We start from the raw sequence: 15,493 nt of genomic DNA on the forward strand, positions 1-15,493 counted from the left end.
ACCCTGAAACAGGCTCTGCAATACCAGGGCATAAGAGTTATCATATATCTACTTCTTTCCAAACGATAGAAAATAAAATCCAACCAAGTGAAGGTGATGATCTTTAGAATTTGTTTGAATATTTCAGTGAAAGCAACGAATGCCTAACCCATAAAAGGTTTATAAATTGTTAAAATGTGAAGGTAAGTACAAACTACTTATGCCTCAGTGATTTTCAGCTCTTTCCAACTTAATTGACGAGAAAGCAAGTATGCTATCAATGTAATGTCCTCTCAGCATATTCTATTTTACGTTTAATGTGTCAAACAGTTTGTACGTTCAAAAAGAAATACAGTAAAACATCAGCTTATAGCCATGCATTCAATCTTTCCAAGAGGAAAAGTACTAATACCTAACAGTATTCAAAGCATACAAGACCAACACCCAAATACCATCTTTCATATCTTGTGATGTGGAAAAAAGAGGACATATCTGACAGTATTTGATGTTTTGATCAGTTTGTGAGCATGGTTTTACGCCCCTTTTAGCAACATTCCAGCAATATCACAGTCGGGAATACCAGAAATGAGGCTTCACCGTGACAGTACACACATGTAGGGAATCGAACCTGGATCTTCAACGTGATGAGGGGATGCTTTAACCACTAGGCTACCCCACTGTCCCATATTTGGTGAAGGAAACTAGCAGGTTAATAATCTCTCCCAAATCTTGTAAAGTGAAAAGTACTGGCAGTAAACATCCAATTACTTCTCTCAAATCTTGAAAACAAATTAAAAATAGACAGCAGTACACAATGAGAAGAGGCATTCTAACATCTTAACACTCTCAAACATCTTCAAGTTGATAAAAAACTAATGACTACCATACTGAATACCTTCTCCCGAAACTTGTAAAGTGGAAAAAAGTAGAAATATCTCACAGTATGTGATGATTTAAATAATACAAACAGCTAAGTAATTCTCACAAAGCTTGTAAAGCAGATAAAAAAGTTACGAACACACAAAAGCATATGGTTACAAACACACAACAGTGCAAATGGTGTAGACATATACTAACTTTTAACATCTAAGACTTCATTCTCGCAAATTTGGTAAAGACATAAAAAGAACACAGAAGTACACAATGTGAAGAAGTAATACTCTCCCTGATTATGTAAAGTGAAAAGTTCTGACATTAAACATCAAAAATCTTCTCTCAAATCATGCAAAGAAGTTAAATGTACACAGTAGTACACAATCTGTAGTAGTATACTATCAGCTTAATACTCTCCCTAATCATGTAAACAGCCTTCTCTCAAAACTTGAAATGCAGACAAAAATACTGACACCAAAAAGTATACAATGTGCAGACCAACAGATGAATATCTTATCTTTTGAAACAGCCAAATCACTGGCTGAGTATGGTTTTTGCGCCATTTTTAGCAATATTTCAGCAATATCACGGCGGGGGACACCAGAAATGGGCTTAACAAGTTGTACCCATGTGGGGAATTGAACCCGGGCCTTCGGCGTGACGAGCGAACGCGTTAACCACTAGGCTACCCCACCACCCCGCCAAATCACAAATAACATAACAAAATATACATTTCAAATTGTGTACCAATGACTATACAATACTATATAACAGTAACACATCAATACCTTCGGACAAGTTTGTTGCATTCAGAACACACACACATAATCCCACAGCTGAACACATTCTCCCTTACCTACTGCTGTAGCAGACTGAGGGACAGGTGTGCACACACTGCAGTCATCACCAGCGTCCTCCTTGTACAATCCTACCTGTTGTAAACGTCCTCACTAAGCTCATCAATATCAGTGCAATGCCTGCAGTCGTGCAGGGCATGACTCATGCTCACACAACACATCATGCAGCAACTTTGAATGTTGATAGCATATCAGTGTGTCAATCAATCTGTCACTGTCCACAATAGACGATACATCAGCGTGGGGGGAGATGGAAAGGGGCAGGACATCATGATGAAAGGGGTGGTACATCATGATGAAAAGAGGTGGTACCATATCGCAAAAGGGAACGGTTCAACATCATGAAAGATGGTGGTACAACACCAGGAAGGAAGATGGAACAACCTCATGAAAGGTGGATGAACAACCTCATGAAAGGTGGATGAACAACCTCATGAAAGGTGGATGAACAACCTCATGAAAGGTGGATGAACAACCTCATGAAAGGAGGTGGTACAACCTCATGAAAGAATGACAGAACATCATGAAAGGATGTACCACATTGCAAAAGGGAACAGTACAACATCATGAAAGGTGGATGAACAACATAATGAAAGGTGGATGAACAACCTCATGAAAGGTGGATGAACAACATAATGAAAGGTGGATGAACAAAATAAAGAAAGGTGGATGAACAACCTCATGAAAGGTGGATGAACAACCTCATGAAAGGTGGATGAACAAGTGAACATAATGAAAGGTGGATGAACAACCTCATGAAAGGTGGATGAACAACATAATGAAAGGTGGATGAACAAAATAAAGAAAGGTGGATGAACAACCTCATGAAAGGTGGATGAACAACCTCATGAAAGGTGGATGAACAACATCATGAAAGGTGGATGAACAACATCATGAAAGGTGGATGAACAACATCATGAAAGGTGGATGAACAACCTCATGAAAGGTGGATGAACAACATCATGAAAGGTGGGTGAACAACATCATGAAAGGAGGTGGTACAGCATCATGAAAGGATGACGGAACAACATCATGAAAGGATGTACCACATTGCAAAAGGGAACAGTACAACATCATGAAAGGGAAGGTATAATATCATGAAAGTAAGAGGTGCAACATCAGGAGAGTTGTGTTACACCATAAACCTGGGTCTTTGGCGTGACGAGCCAACGCTTTAACCACTAGGCTACCCCACCGCCCCAACAACTTCATGAAGGGAGATTATACAATACCATGACAGGGGACAGTATAACAGTATCACATAATGAAAGGAAACAGTAAAACAGCATGAAAAGGAGATAGTACAACATGAAAAGGAAAGGCAAAACACTGTTAGGATATAGAATCATTAAAGATAATGAATTTATGTCATCAAAGGGAAGATATACGATCATAAGACATGCCATAATATCTTCACAGAATGAAATACAATGGTATATAATGGGAAAGTATACCACACAAGTCAGGAAGAAACAAAACACCAAAAAAGAGATGAAACAACTCAGTCGAGAACAAATACATCATACATGAAAGGATTAACCATGTTTAGAATTTGGAGCAATGATCTCGCTAAAAAGTTTTATTTATTTGGAAACCGAACACAAAAATGCACAGTTAAAGGAATCTCCATTTATCCCGCTTCAGTACTTGACACAGCCACGTACCCTCAACATTCACACATGCACTTGCTGCACGGGACTTGCTGCTTCCTTTACAAACCACTGTACCCACAAGTGAGTGATACTGCCTCTCTGCCATCTCCACTTCACCCACAGAGTTGGCATGTGAGTGACAGACACCCTCCCCCTCCCCAGCTGTAATTCTAGTATACATTTCCCCTTTCTCACATCCATTATTAACCCTGAGCTGCATCAATCAATGGAGCATGATTCACGTCAATTTATCTTTCAAAACATACTGCTGATTTCTTGTTAAATATTCATGCAATTTACGTTATTTGTGTTTATTTTTTTCACCACACAGGCGATTCATTTGAATATTTGAAATAAATCAACTTCTTTCATGTTCAAGTTTCTGAGGAGTATTAAGTTTATAGATTTAAAATTAAGCTATCAACTTTGTGTGTGGTAAACACCCAATCCATGAAAATGTATTTCAATTTTAGTTTTTAAACATCTCCATTTCTGTAATTCAATTGAAGGTAATTACATTTTGAAATCTGATTCTCAAGACTTCAATTCACAAATAAGTTACATATCAAACAAATATATGTATGGTATTCATAAGAATAGTTTGCGCGGAGGGGTAGCCCAGTGATTGAAGCGTTTGCTCGTCATGCTGAAGATCCAGGTTTTATTCCTCACATGGGTACAATGTGTGAAGTTCATTTCTGGTGTGCCCTGCCTTGATATTGCTGGAATATTGCAAAAAGTAGTGGCATAAAACTAATTTCACTCACACATAAGAATGGTACGGTTCTTATAATAGAATTGGATATATCCAACATGTGTGTTTCATACTCAAAAGTAATCTTAAAATATATATGTTATAATCTGAACCTACCAGTCACAGACTCGCAGTGTCAACAGACGCACACAACCTACAGTCAGACAAATTCAAGACATATGTGTCCCATATACCTCAGCTGGTGAAATTCAGTGAAATAAACATTAAAAAGAAATACATCATGACGACAATCTAGTGTTTCACACATTTCACAACTTTTTTAGCCAAAAACAAAATATTTACTCCATAAAATACATTTCACCCAAAGAATAAGTGACTGACCTCTAAAACATGTGAATGATATTAAAATTCGAATTTTTTTTAAAGATATTTGTCTGTGTTCAGTAGTAACGTGTCGAGCAGTTACACCAACTCACCATTGGGCAATGAAACACTACATACAAACAAACATTAGTTTGCTTTCATAATTTTATACCTAATAAATTTTACTTGTGATGCATGGTTTTAATAAGAGATCCCTTTCATCAATGTATAACAGGTCAAGGAACTTATTTAGTTCAATATCTCAGCCAATATTGCAGGACTATCATTCCATGTACATGTAACCCACTCTCTCTCTCACCACGCAACCCATCCGCCCATCCCCATGGCTGTAACCCTCAATAGAGTTTCACGTATCCAGACCAACTCTTCCCAAAAAGAAGCCACACAAATTTATAACATTTGAGGCAAGTTTCTTACGGCCTGCTCCTAACTTAATCTATTTTCAGAGCCGTTAAGAACCAACTTTTTCAACTCCAATTCCGTTTTTGGAACTGGATTCCAACTTTGTGAACTTTCCATGCCATTCACTGTGTGTCTGATTTGCATGAAGAGCTAACTTGATGTCAGACCGGGCTCAGATTCTGAAAAAAAGGTCCATTAGAACTGCCACATCGAATAATGGGCCACACCTCGAAAAGTATGGAAAAACAAATGACGTTTGGGCTGCAGTTTCTTGCAAAAGTGGAAATATTTATAATTTTTCGGACATAAAAAATACTTGCACTTAGTGCAACTTTAGGTAGTAACCTTTTTTGTACGAGACAAAAACAGCTGAATTCTGTGTTCCTTGAATACTAACATATAAACACCTACTGGGTGCAAGTATTAATATGAGGTTACATTTTGCAGTTTCTGGTTGTACCAGTTCAAGTTTTACATGCTGAAATCGAGATCCCCATATGGGTACAATGTGTGAAGCTCATTTCTGGTGCTGGATATTGCTGGAATATTGCTGGAATATTGCTAAAAACGGCATAAAACCATACTCACTCACTCACTCAGTTAAATCGAGCCCTGATGGGACAAAGGTCACACATTCACAGGATCTAAGAACACAAGACTTGATTGGTTGGTTGGTTTGTTGTTTAACGCCGAACTCAGCAATATTCCAGGTATATGGTGGTGGTCTGTAAATAATCATGTCTGCACCAGACAATCCAGTGATCAACAGCATGAGCATCGATCTACGCAGTTGGAATACGATGACAGGTGTCAACTAGGTCAGCGAGTCTGACCACCCGATCCTGTTACTCGCCTTTCACGACAAGCATGGATTACTGAAGATCAATTCTAAACCGGATCTTCACAAGTGCACAAGACTTGAAGCCTTGTGTGTCACCAAAACACTGCACCTGAGTGCTTGCTGGCCTACATTCAGTAACAACTGGTGACACACAAACAATTCCTAATAGTCAGTATAGTACATAACAGTCGGTACTTGAGAATAAACTACTTCTGACTCAGATGGTACATCCATATATCAATGTGGTGCGGAAGAACAGTCTCGGACTGAAGTGATGCTTGTGCAAGAGAAAAGGATCCCGGACCAAACATGTAACGAAGCCAGTCTCGCATTGGTGTATGAATGTTCTCACACTGGTGTACATTATATACCTCCCGGATGATGTGGGTGGGTGAGTTCGTGGGTGAGTTAGTGAGTGAGATGAGTGGGTGAGGGAGGGATGAAGATCAGTTATTCAAACCCAAGTAAATGTTTGTTTGTTGTTTAAAGCCACACTCAGCAATATTCCAGCTATATGGTGTCAGTCTGTAAATAATCAAGTCAAAACCAGACAATCCTGTGATCCAAAGCATAAGCATCGATCTTAAGGTGACAAGCATGGGTTGCTGAAGATAAATCCTCATCCCGATCTTCAAGAGTGAGAATCAAGTTGTACAAAACCTACTTAACAAAATAAAATATCATGAGAAAACATTTATCAACTCCATGGGCCAGCTTATAAACCCTTCCCAACACCTGATACATGTGGAAGAATTAACTCCGAAACGTCATGTTCAACAAACAAAGAAGTTGATATAAAAAAAAACACAAAAAACTTTGACCCTTACCAACACACACCACACATCAACATACCCCGTTATCAGCTTCGATCAAGGTCGTACACAACTCGGGATAACAGCTACCCCATTACAGACAGGTGAGACAGACCTAGAAACATGATGGGTCTCAAATCTCTATTTCATGTGTCTATTTCATGCAATCCAGCTCTGCCGTGACAAGCCCGACTCACGCGCGAGTACTCTGTTTGTTAAAATCTGACAGGATATAATTATACAAACGCACTAATTAACTAATGCTGACAACTGGAGGCAATTAAAGTGATAGTTTTTAAGTCGAATAATTGCTGGCATTTCTGCTAATCCTTAGTTTGGGTAGGTCAAAACTAAAATTCTTGACAAGCTCAGCTTCTTAATTTGGCATAATGTTGTTGTTGTCTGCTTGGCAGAACAATGCTAATTATGTGTAAAGTAGATTATCTTTACTAATAAACGTCTTAACTTGCATCTATACTCCTAATCACTTTTTAATCTGCCATTAGCAGAAATCTATATAATCAGATATTTAAAACATAAACAGTCACATATTCTATTATTTTGTTTCATAATACATGTATAATTAATTAATTTTGATAAAAATAATCATATATTTACAATGTATTTTATTGTTCGTCTCTGGTCAAATCAATAAACAGAAAATCAGAAAAGAGAACGACTGTTCTTGCAAATCCTTCCCCACCTCACCTCACCTCATTTACAGATTTTGTTGCTGTGGTAATTTTGGGATGGATCTGCAGAACTAACGAAGCTGAATACTCACAATATGTCTCATTGACTCATACTTGAACTGAAGTAATTTCCTGGCACAGTTCAAATTATAGAATCATTAATACTATTATAGTATATGTTAATTACATAATATGGCCCAAAGGTTTGTACAAGAGCCCACAACCAACAGGGAGATATTATTAGGATGTTATGCTACAGATTTCCTGGTTGATATGAATATATACCACACCATGCACACGTTCACTCAACCTTTGATAAGTATGGGAAGTATCCATCTGGTGGTGTCAGTGACAGATTGCTCGGATAAGTCGTCACACGAATAGTATTCCACATTGACATGGAACTACAGCATGTGCGGCTTCATTTCAAGTTCATTAAATATGAATAACTAGTTCAATAAGTTGTGAGCATGAAATATCACAACTGAAAAAAATCAAGTGTTCTTAACTTCTTTTGAATAATATACTCTTAAAAAAAGTAGGACAACTTCATTTTTAATTTAAGATTGAATAAATATTAGTAGATATATCAGAGTAAATCAATGTTGATATGATAATAATGAATGTTTTGAGAGCACATCGCCACTTGCACTTCCTTATGACCATAGCTGTTTGTACAGTAATCGCTCTTGAAAGATGATTTGTTTATGACGTGAAATTTGCATGTGTACGATTTTCATTTTCAAAAAAAAAAACCTAAACAAACAAAAAACACTAACAACTGTGTGATGCAACATGATTGTCAAAATCAAGAATAACACCCCATATACCTGTATGGGGCTACTGCATTGTGCAGTGGATGACCACCAGAAGTGGGCTTCACACAATGTACCCATGTGGGGAATCGAACATGGGTCTTCGGCATGACAAGCGAAGGCTTTAACCACTAGGCTACCCCACTGGCCCTATCTTGTAAAGGCGTGCATGTCTGGGTTGAATATGCAGTGTAGACAACTGATAGCCATATTCCTGTAACACCAAATCAGAAGACAAGAAAAGGTCTTCACACATTGCAACCAGTTGGGGAATTAAACCAGAGCATGTGGCGTGACAAGCCGACACTTTAACCACTACCCATTCCACCACCTGACAAGAGATGAGAAGATGAATTACTTCCTATACGTCTGCTGATGTCAGTATTATCTGGTTTATTGTGAGGCAATGGAAACTAAGAACCACTGGGTTCTAAAAGTACCTTTATAATTGCCGTATAACAGCAGAACATTTCAAACTTTGGCATAGAAAGTATGACTACACAAAATTTATGACACAAGATCAATAACACATACACCAAATACTAAAGTCCGCTATACTTGAATAGAATATTCTTGCACCCCTGAGGGTATTATGCAAGATATATTTACTTCTTTCCTAGTGGATATCTCGATGTACTATCCTGGCTTAAACTTTCGCTGATCTATTGCATAACAGTTTTAACTTCACGATGCCAATTACTGAAATATCTGATCCAGGATAACTTATTTATTTACAGACCGCCTTCAAAGGTAATAATTGTTTACATCAAATAACATACAAAAAACAAAGTGCAATGCATCAAGATTTTTGGCAGTACAACAGCTTCTGCTTCTCAGATATTTTTATTCAAATTCCTATTTTCTATTTAATTAAATATTACCAAAGCAGCACAGCAGAAAATGGGTACCCGGTGGGATAAGTCATGTGACATTCTAGTGCCTAACAAGCAGCTTCGAGTTGGATACCAGGTGCCATAGAAATACATTATATATTATATTATTATTATTATCTACAAGTAGTTAACTTTTAATTTTTTTAAAAAGAACTTTAAATCCACAAACTGACTGATACCAGTAAGTCAGCCAAATGTAATATTCATAACAACGCTATATTATGGAAACAAGTCAGAACAAGTCTCATGCAAACAGTATCTGCAAAAAATGTGATCTAAACATGAAAGCTACACACCATCAAACTACCATTTAGTTATCCTGTCAACACATGAGGACTTCAAAAACAGCTTAAACACAATCAACTCTCTATTTACTCAGAAATTATTTGGGAAAGTGTCTTTAATGACACCATCAGCGTCCTTGCAACCTAATTTACAGCAACAATCAACATAACTAATGTGGTAAAGATGTTTATTTAGCTAAATGTCAACAGCCATAAGTTTTCAAGTTCATGTTATTGTTAAAAACAAATGATATTTTCCTAACACTCATAGCAGTGAGCAAATATACATACAATGTTGAGTTTTCGAGGGTTATAGAATGAACTTTGGGGTGATTCTAAAATTCAATATCAAATGTTTATTCTAAGCTCAATACTTTAAAAATATCTATTCAAATTTTGGGCTGGGAGGATAAAAGCTTACTACCACCTGCGCATTTTTAATCAGTTGATATAGTCTAAGTCATGCTTCAGCAAATATTTAAAAACTCACTTCAAGGCTACAACCAACTGACTGTTTTTCAGAGTTCGTTCTCCAGGTTAATCCCCAATATCTATATAAAAGTTTTGGGTAGGAATTTAAGCTGATGTCCAAATTATCTACAAAGGCTTCAAGATCAGTCAAATGTGGCATTTTGATTTAGTTAAAACATATTGGGGGATAATGAATTGTTGAATACAACCTGGCACAAAAAACAGTGGGTGGGTGAGTGAGTGAGTGAGTGAGTGAGTGAGTGAGTGAAAAAGTGAGTGAAGAGTGAGTGAGTGAGTGAAGAATGAGGAGTGAGTGAAGAGTGAAGAGTGAGTGAGGAATGAGTGAGTGAGGAATGAGTGAATGGGTGAAGAATGAGTGAATGAGTAAGTGAAGAATGAGTGAGGAATGAGTGAAGAGTGAGTGAGTGAGTGAGTGAGTGTGTGCGTGAGTGAGTGAGTGAGTGTTCCCTCAACATTGCATTCAAACCACAATATGGCAGTATATAGATTATCTTATCAAGGACAATGAAATCAGAAACTGAAAAGCATCAATAGAACACAAGACTGTTAAATATTCTTGAAAAACCCCTCCTCAGAAACAGAGATGAGAAATAATGTCAGTGTTGTAAACAAAACTGTGAACTGAATCCCTTACATATCCCCAATCATAGAAAAAAAAACAGGATTCAAACCCAGTCAAGGTATGAAAATTGCCTCACTTCAGACAACTGGGCCACCTTGAAAGTTTTTGGGATTGGGACAAAGTTAAGGTGAGTAAATGTTACCTACATCAACATGGAGAATATTTTCATTAACCATCAAACTTTAAGTGCGTTAAACTGATTAATATCATTAAACAGCATTACTTGGGGCTCAGCTTAGCCAGGATGAGGCAATCGTTAACCATAATCACCTGATTCATCTCAGCTATGGTACAGAACTCTGCACATTTCTCAGGCGAACAAACCAGATTTGCAGTGAAATAGATCCTGGGTTAGGGGTGGTGGGGTAGCCTAGTGGTTAAAGTGTCATCTTGTCACGACCAAAACCCAGGTTCAATTTCCCACATGGGTACAATGTGTGAAGCCCATTTCTGGTGTCCCCCCCCCCGCCGTGTTATTGCTGGAATATTGCTAAAAGTGGCATGAAACCTTACTCACTCACTAGATCCTTGTTTAACTAAGGGACATCACTCTGCACAGTGAATGGTTAGATGACTAGGTCACCTGTGCTTCTACCTCAAGTGAACTAACCATATATTTCTAGCAAACCAACTCTAAAATAGAATAGGGTGCTAAGTTGATTGTGATAGTTCCAATATTTTTTTCTCAAGCCAATAAACTATAATTACTGATTTCGTAGATCACAACTGTTCTAAAAGCCTTTATACACTTTTTCAGCCACAGGGTCTCACTGGAGTAGTCTGTGATAGAAGTAATTAAGAAAACATCTTATCTGATTGAACAACGTCACCTGCATGCCTGATACACTACCCAACAAAAAATAGTCCGGGAATAATTAATCAAGCATTATTTAACAGTCGAGCTAGGTTTGTCAGTTAATTGGAAAAACATTTTTTTAAGTCCAAGAAACCATTATAATAAACAGCCAATCAGAACACCCATGAGACAGTAATCCTGACAAAAGATTTTTTCTCGCACAAAAGTAAGACACGTCACCAGTCAATCAATGCCATCTCAGCTATTTGGCAGATACAGGACAACAAAACCTCCATAATAATAATATACTATGGAAAAATGGATCTATACAGTCAGCCATAGTCTGTCTCACAGTCCCTGAACCACATTATTTTCCCAAATGCCTAGCCCTCTCTGAAGTGCTAAAGCCCTAAATAAAGCAAGTCTAGATTTCCTCAGGTTCTGAATCTCTGGTCACCCTGGGGCTCCTTTTCAATTTAAATGAGCTTGTTTGTTTCTATCAAAATTATATATATTCAGAGACTAAGCATTAGTGTAAGTCAGCCATATGTCACTTGACACCAACACAAACTAGAGTAGGCACAACATGGCATTATAAATTTGTATATATGACAAAAATTATATTGTCCAAAACGAAATGTCTGACAATTTTTTAACAAAATGAAATGAAAATGCACCAAAAAATATCATGATTAATCCATTCTAGTGTCAACTATGCAACAAATTTCTTTCATCAAGGAACCATGCATACTTGAACAGCAATTTGGACAGGAATTATGAGACCTCAGCCTTTAAGGTAAATACTGTATTGAGAAAGCAGCCATATTTCACTTCAATTGCGCAAGAAGAATGGTTATCTTCATCTGCCGCTTCAGTGGGACCAGATGTGAGTCGGGTGAGTTGGCAGATCTATCACAATGTCTGGCCTACTCAATCACACTTGCTACCCCCTGGTCCCTCCCCCTGGTCCCTCCCCCAAGGAATGAAAGAAGATGTGGGGAAGAACGAAGGAGGAGCGGGACACCATGACCCAGCTTGCATGCGCAGCCATCATGACATTTTGGAGCTCCTGCTGGGATTCAAACCAAGCCATCTCTGCCCAGACACCTTGTCTACATGACTAAAGAGCTTTACCCTTGCTTGCAAGCTGCCACGTCGAGATGTCAGCTGTGAGATGACTCCACGCTCCACTGCCCACAAACTGGCTGGAGCCTTGGAGCAATCAGGGGCGTCAAGCTGCATTCAAATTTGTGATTATTTTATTGCGCTTATGCTGTTTGAAGATATGAAATGCTGTCCCTTAGAGCAACAAAGTTCGTTATCATCAACAGATGACACAACGGCTGAGTCTCACCTGACATCATATAAGTAGACATTTTGTAAATGCGTGACCATAAAGAATGATCATTCACAGGGATTATCCTGCCCCGAGGACCAACTTGTTGCCTCAAGGAACAAGAAGCTCTCCTGGTTCTATTGCAATAAAATGACACTTCATTCTCACCTACAATTATTGGCTCAACTCAAGCGATTGAGCTGGTTCGAGGAAAGTAATCATCGATTATTCAATTGCATCACCTAGGTGCATTGAGGGAGGAGGAGGATGCTCCGAATCTATCAAATTAGGCAAGATGGTTTTCACTCTATATCAAAGACTGCATGTCAGCTTCATGTGCCACAACAATCTGACCCAGGTCATCACATGGAATCATAGACTAACAACTAGTCTCTGAAATGAACACATTTTACTGAAAAAAGTTCATAGTAAAAGAAAATATAATGAAAAGGAGCCCTGAGACTTTCTTCATTTCCTGAAGCTGAGGAAATCTAGACTTGCCACATTTTCTAGACTTGCGTGGGCTCTCTTGGATATATTTGCTTCAGGGTCTGTACGACAGACTAATGGAATCACAAAGACTCCCTGAGCTACAGATGACCATTATCAGTGAAATTCAACCCCACAAACAGCAGATCCTGGATGCAAAAGGGAGGTAAATCAGCAGAACTCAACTACCTTTATCAATCACTGAAGCACTTAGTGACACCAATCGTATGGAGGATAGCTTTATTCTATTGACAGTCTCAGCTTATCAAATACATGTACTGAAATACCAAGTGTAAAATGAAGATGTCAACAAAAATGTTCTGTTTGTTATAACAATCACTTATGGCTCAAAAGAGTTACTTGCATTCAAAACTCAGCACAGAGTCTAAAAATATTTAATCAACAATCATTACCTTACATAAAACTAAAATTGGATAAGCTTCAAATCAGCATGAAAAATGGAGTCTGTGTCAAAATCATTTGAATCTAAAAGTGATAAAATATTTGCATCCTTTAAGGATTAAATCTAAAATAGGGACAAAAAATATCCGAGCTTACTGGACTGAAAGTTCAACATAACATCCCTATGTCACAGCTGGCTGAACTGGACAACCACTGTTGCATTTCTGAGATTGCTGGGAACTAGCACCACAATTACCATAATCATTACCATTAGAATGGCTGAGAAGTCGATGAAAGGTTCCACAAACAATCAGTACAAAAGCAACAATAGTCCTGTTAATGAATGGACAAATAATGCTCACTAATCGCTATTGATATATATTTACTCATAGCATCCTTGCTTACATTGTAAGATTTGTTATCGGTTTATGTGTAAATACACTGTTTGTCGCATATTTATAGCATGTGTTTGTTACATTGTAATAGTGTTATCACTGTTATTAATTTGTAGAGTTATCAGTTCGTGTGTATGACAGTTTATCACATATTTATAGCATGTGTTTGTTACATTGTAATAGTGTTATCACTGTTATTAATTTGTAGTGTTATCAGTTCGTGTGTAAGACAGTCTCTCACATATTTATAGCATGTGTTTGTTACATTGTAATAGTGTTATCACTGTTATTAATTTGTAGAGTTATCAGTTCGTGTGTATGACAGTTTATCACATATTTATAGCATGTGTTTGTTACATTGTAATAGTGTTATCACTGTTATTAATTTGTAGTGTTATCAGTTCGTGTGTAAGACAGTTTATCACATATTTATAGCATGTGTTTGTTACATTGTAATAGTGTTATCACTGTTATTAATTTGTAGTGTTATCAGTTTGTGTGTAAGACAGTTTATCACATATTTATAGCATGTGTTTGTTACATTGTAATAGTGTTATCACTGTTATTAATTTGTAGTGTTATCAGTTCATGTGTAAGACAGTTTATCACATTGTTACATTGTAGTAGTGTTATCAGTCTATGTATATTACACTGTTTATCAGATATTCATAGAATGTGTTTGTTACATTGTAATAGTGTTATCAGTCTACGTATATATCACACTGTTAATCACATATTCATAATGTGTGTTTGTTACATTGTAATAGTCTTATCAGTCCACGCATAATACATTGTTTATCACATTGTTCTAAACTCAATCAAAAAATAAAGTCAACACTTATTTTTTTGAGTCAAATTCAGATTTAAAACAGAAATATATATGTGATTTCCACACATGACCACCTCAATAATGTATACAATGATACTCAAATTAACAAGAAGTATATCCTCTGATGGTCTTGTATATCATATCGCAATGACCACTTACTTATCTAGGTGTGTATTGACATGTTGTTTAATTCCTGTCTGTATCTCCCCATTACCTGTAACATTACACTAAACATCATCTTCTGGAGTCTGCAGCATCACATTAAGGCATCTATATTATAAGAAACCTACACTTGCGAATCAAACAGATAAATATTCACAACTGTCAATTAGTAGCATCTGTCTCCCCACCCCCTGCCCCAAATAAAGTCAACATAAAATGCATAAACATCAACACCATAAACCAGATATACTTCCCATACAAACATCCTCACTTTTTGGGAGGTAAGAAGTCAACATTCCTCCACTTCTTAACAATAAAAACAGTACCCACCTCAGCTGGAGAGTCAATTCACCACTTACTAATTCGGGAAACTTCCTCGATAACCCGGGATCTGCATGTGTACAAACGTAAGTAAAAACTAGCAACGCCAAGTGTTACCTGCTTACAGAGCAGACCTCGCTTGCAACTAATTATCTCTAATACATACACAAGGAGAGGGATACAGGCTCTCCATACAAAATAAACAGACTGGAACTTTGTATTCAATATTGTATTCGTATCCCACATGTGCTTTCATTTGAAACATTATCTAAGATTATGCTGGCTGTTCAAAAACATGCTGTTGTTGATGTTTGTTATTAAATCTTGAGTATGAATGGCCTTGAGTCTAGAAAACTGCCTTAAAATTGATGTTTATTTTGGAAATATGTTTGTTGGTAGCCTGCACTTCACAACAATATAGTAAAAATATTGTTGTCATAATTGTTGTGA

General features: G+C 37.3%; 1 protein-coding gene across 6 annotated transcripts in view; it reads right to left on the minus strand.

Annotated features, from left to right (window-relative positions):
- The window catches only part of LOC124280958 (D-glucuronyl C5-epimerase-like), a 339,439-nt gene that overhangs the window by 45,920 nt on the left and 278,026 nt on the right, over positions 1–15,493 (minus strand). Inside the window, exon 1 of one of the 6 annotated variants that reach the window (XM_046716967.1) lies at positions 15,053–15,161. The exons of 4 other annotated variants lie outside the window; for them this stretch is intronic. The gene's annotated coding sequence lies outside the window, so the exon portion shown is untranslated. Of the gene's footprint in view, positions 1–1,708; positions 1,835–15,052; positions 15,162–15,493 lie in introns of those variants that run through there. One more of the 6 variants, XM_046716968.1, reaches the window with a different exon arrangement.

The sequence above is a fragment of the Haliotis rubra genome, unplaced genomic scaffold (assembly GCF_003918875.1).
Source record: "Haliotis rubra isolate DU_JTF1 unplaced genomic scaffold, ASM391887v1 Scf277, whole genome shotgun sequence".
NCBI lineage: Eukaryota > Metazoa > Mollusca > Gastropoda > Lepetellida > Haliotidae > Haliotis > Haliotis rubra.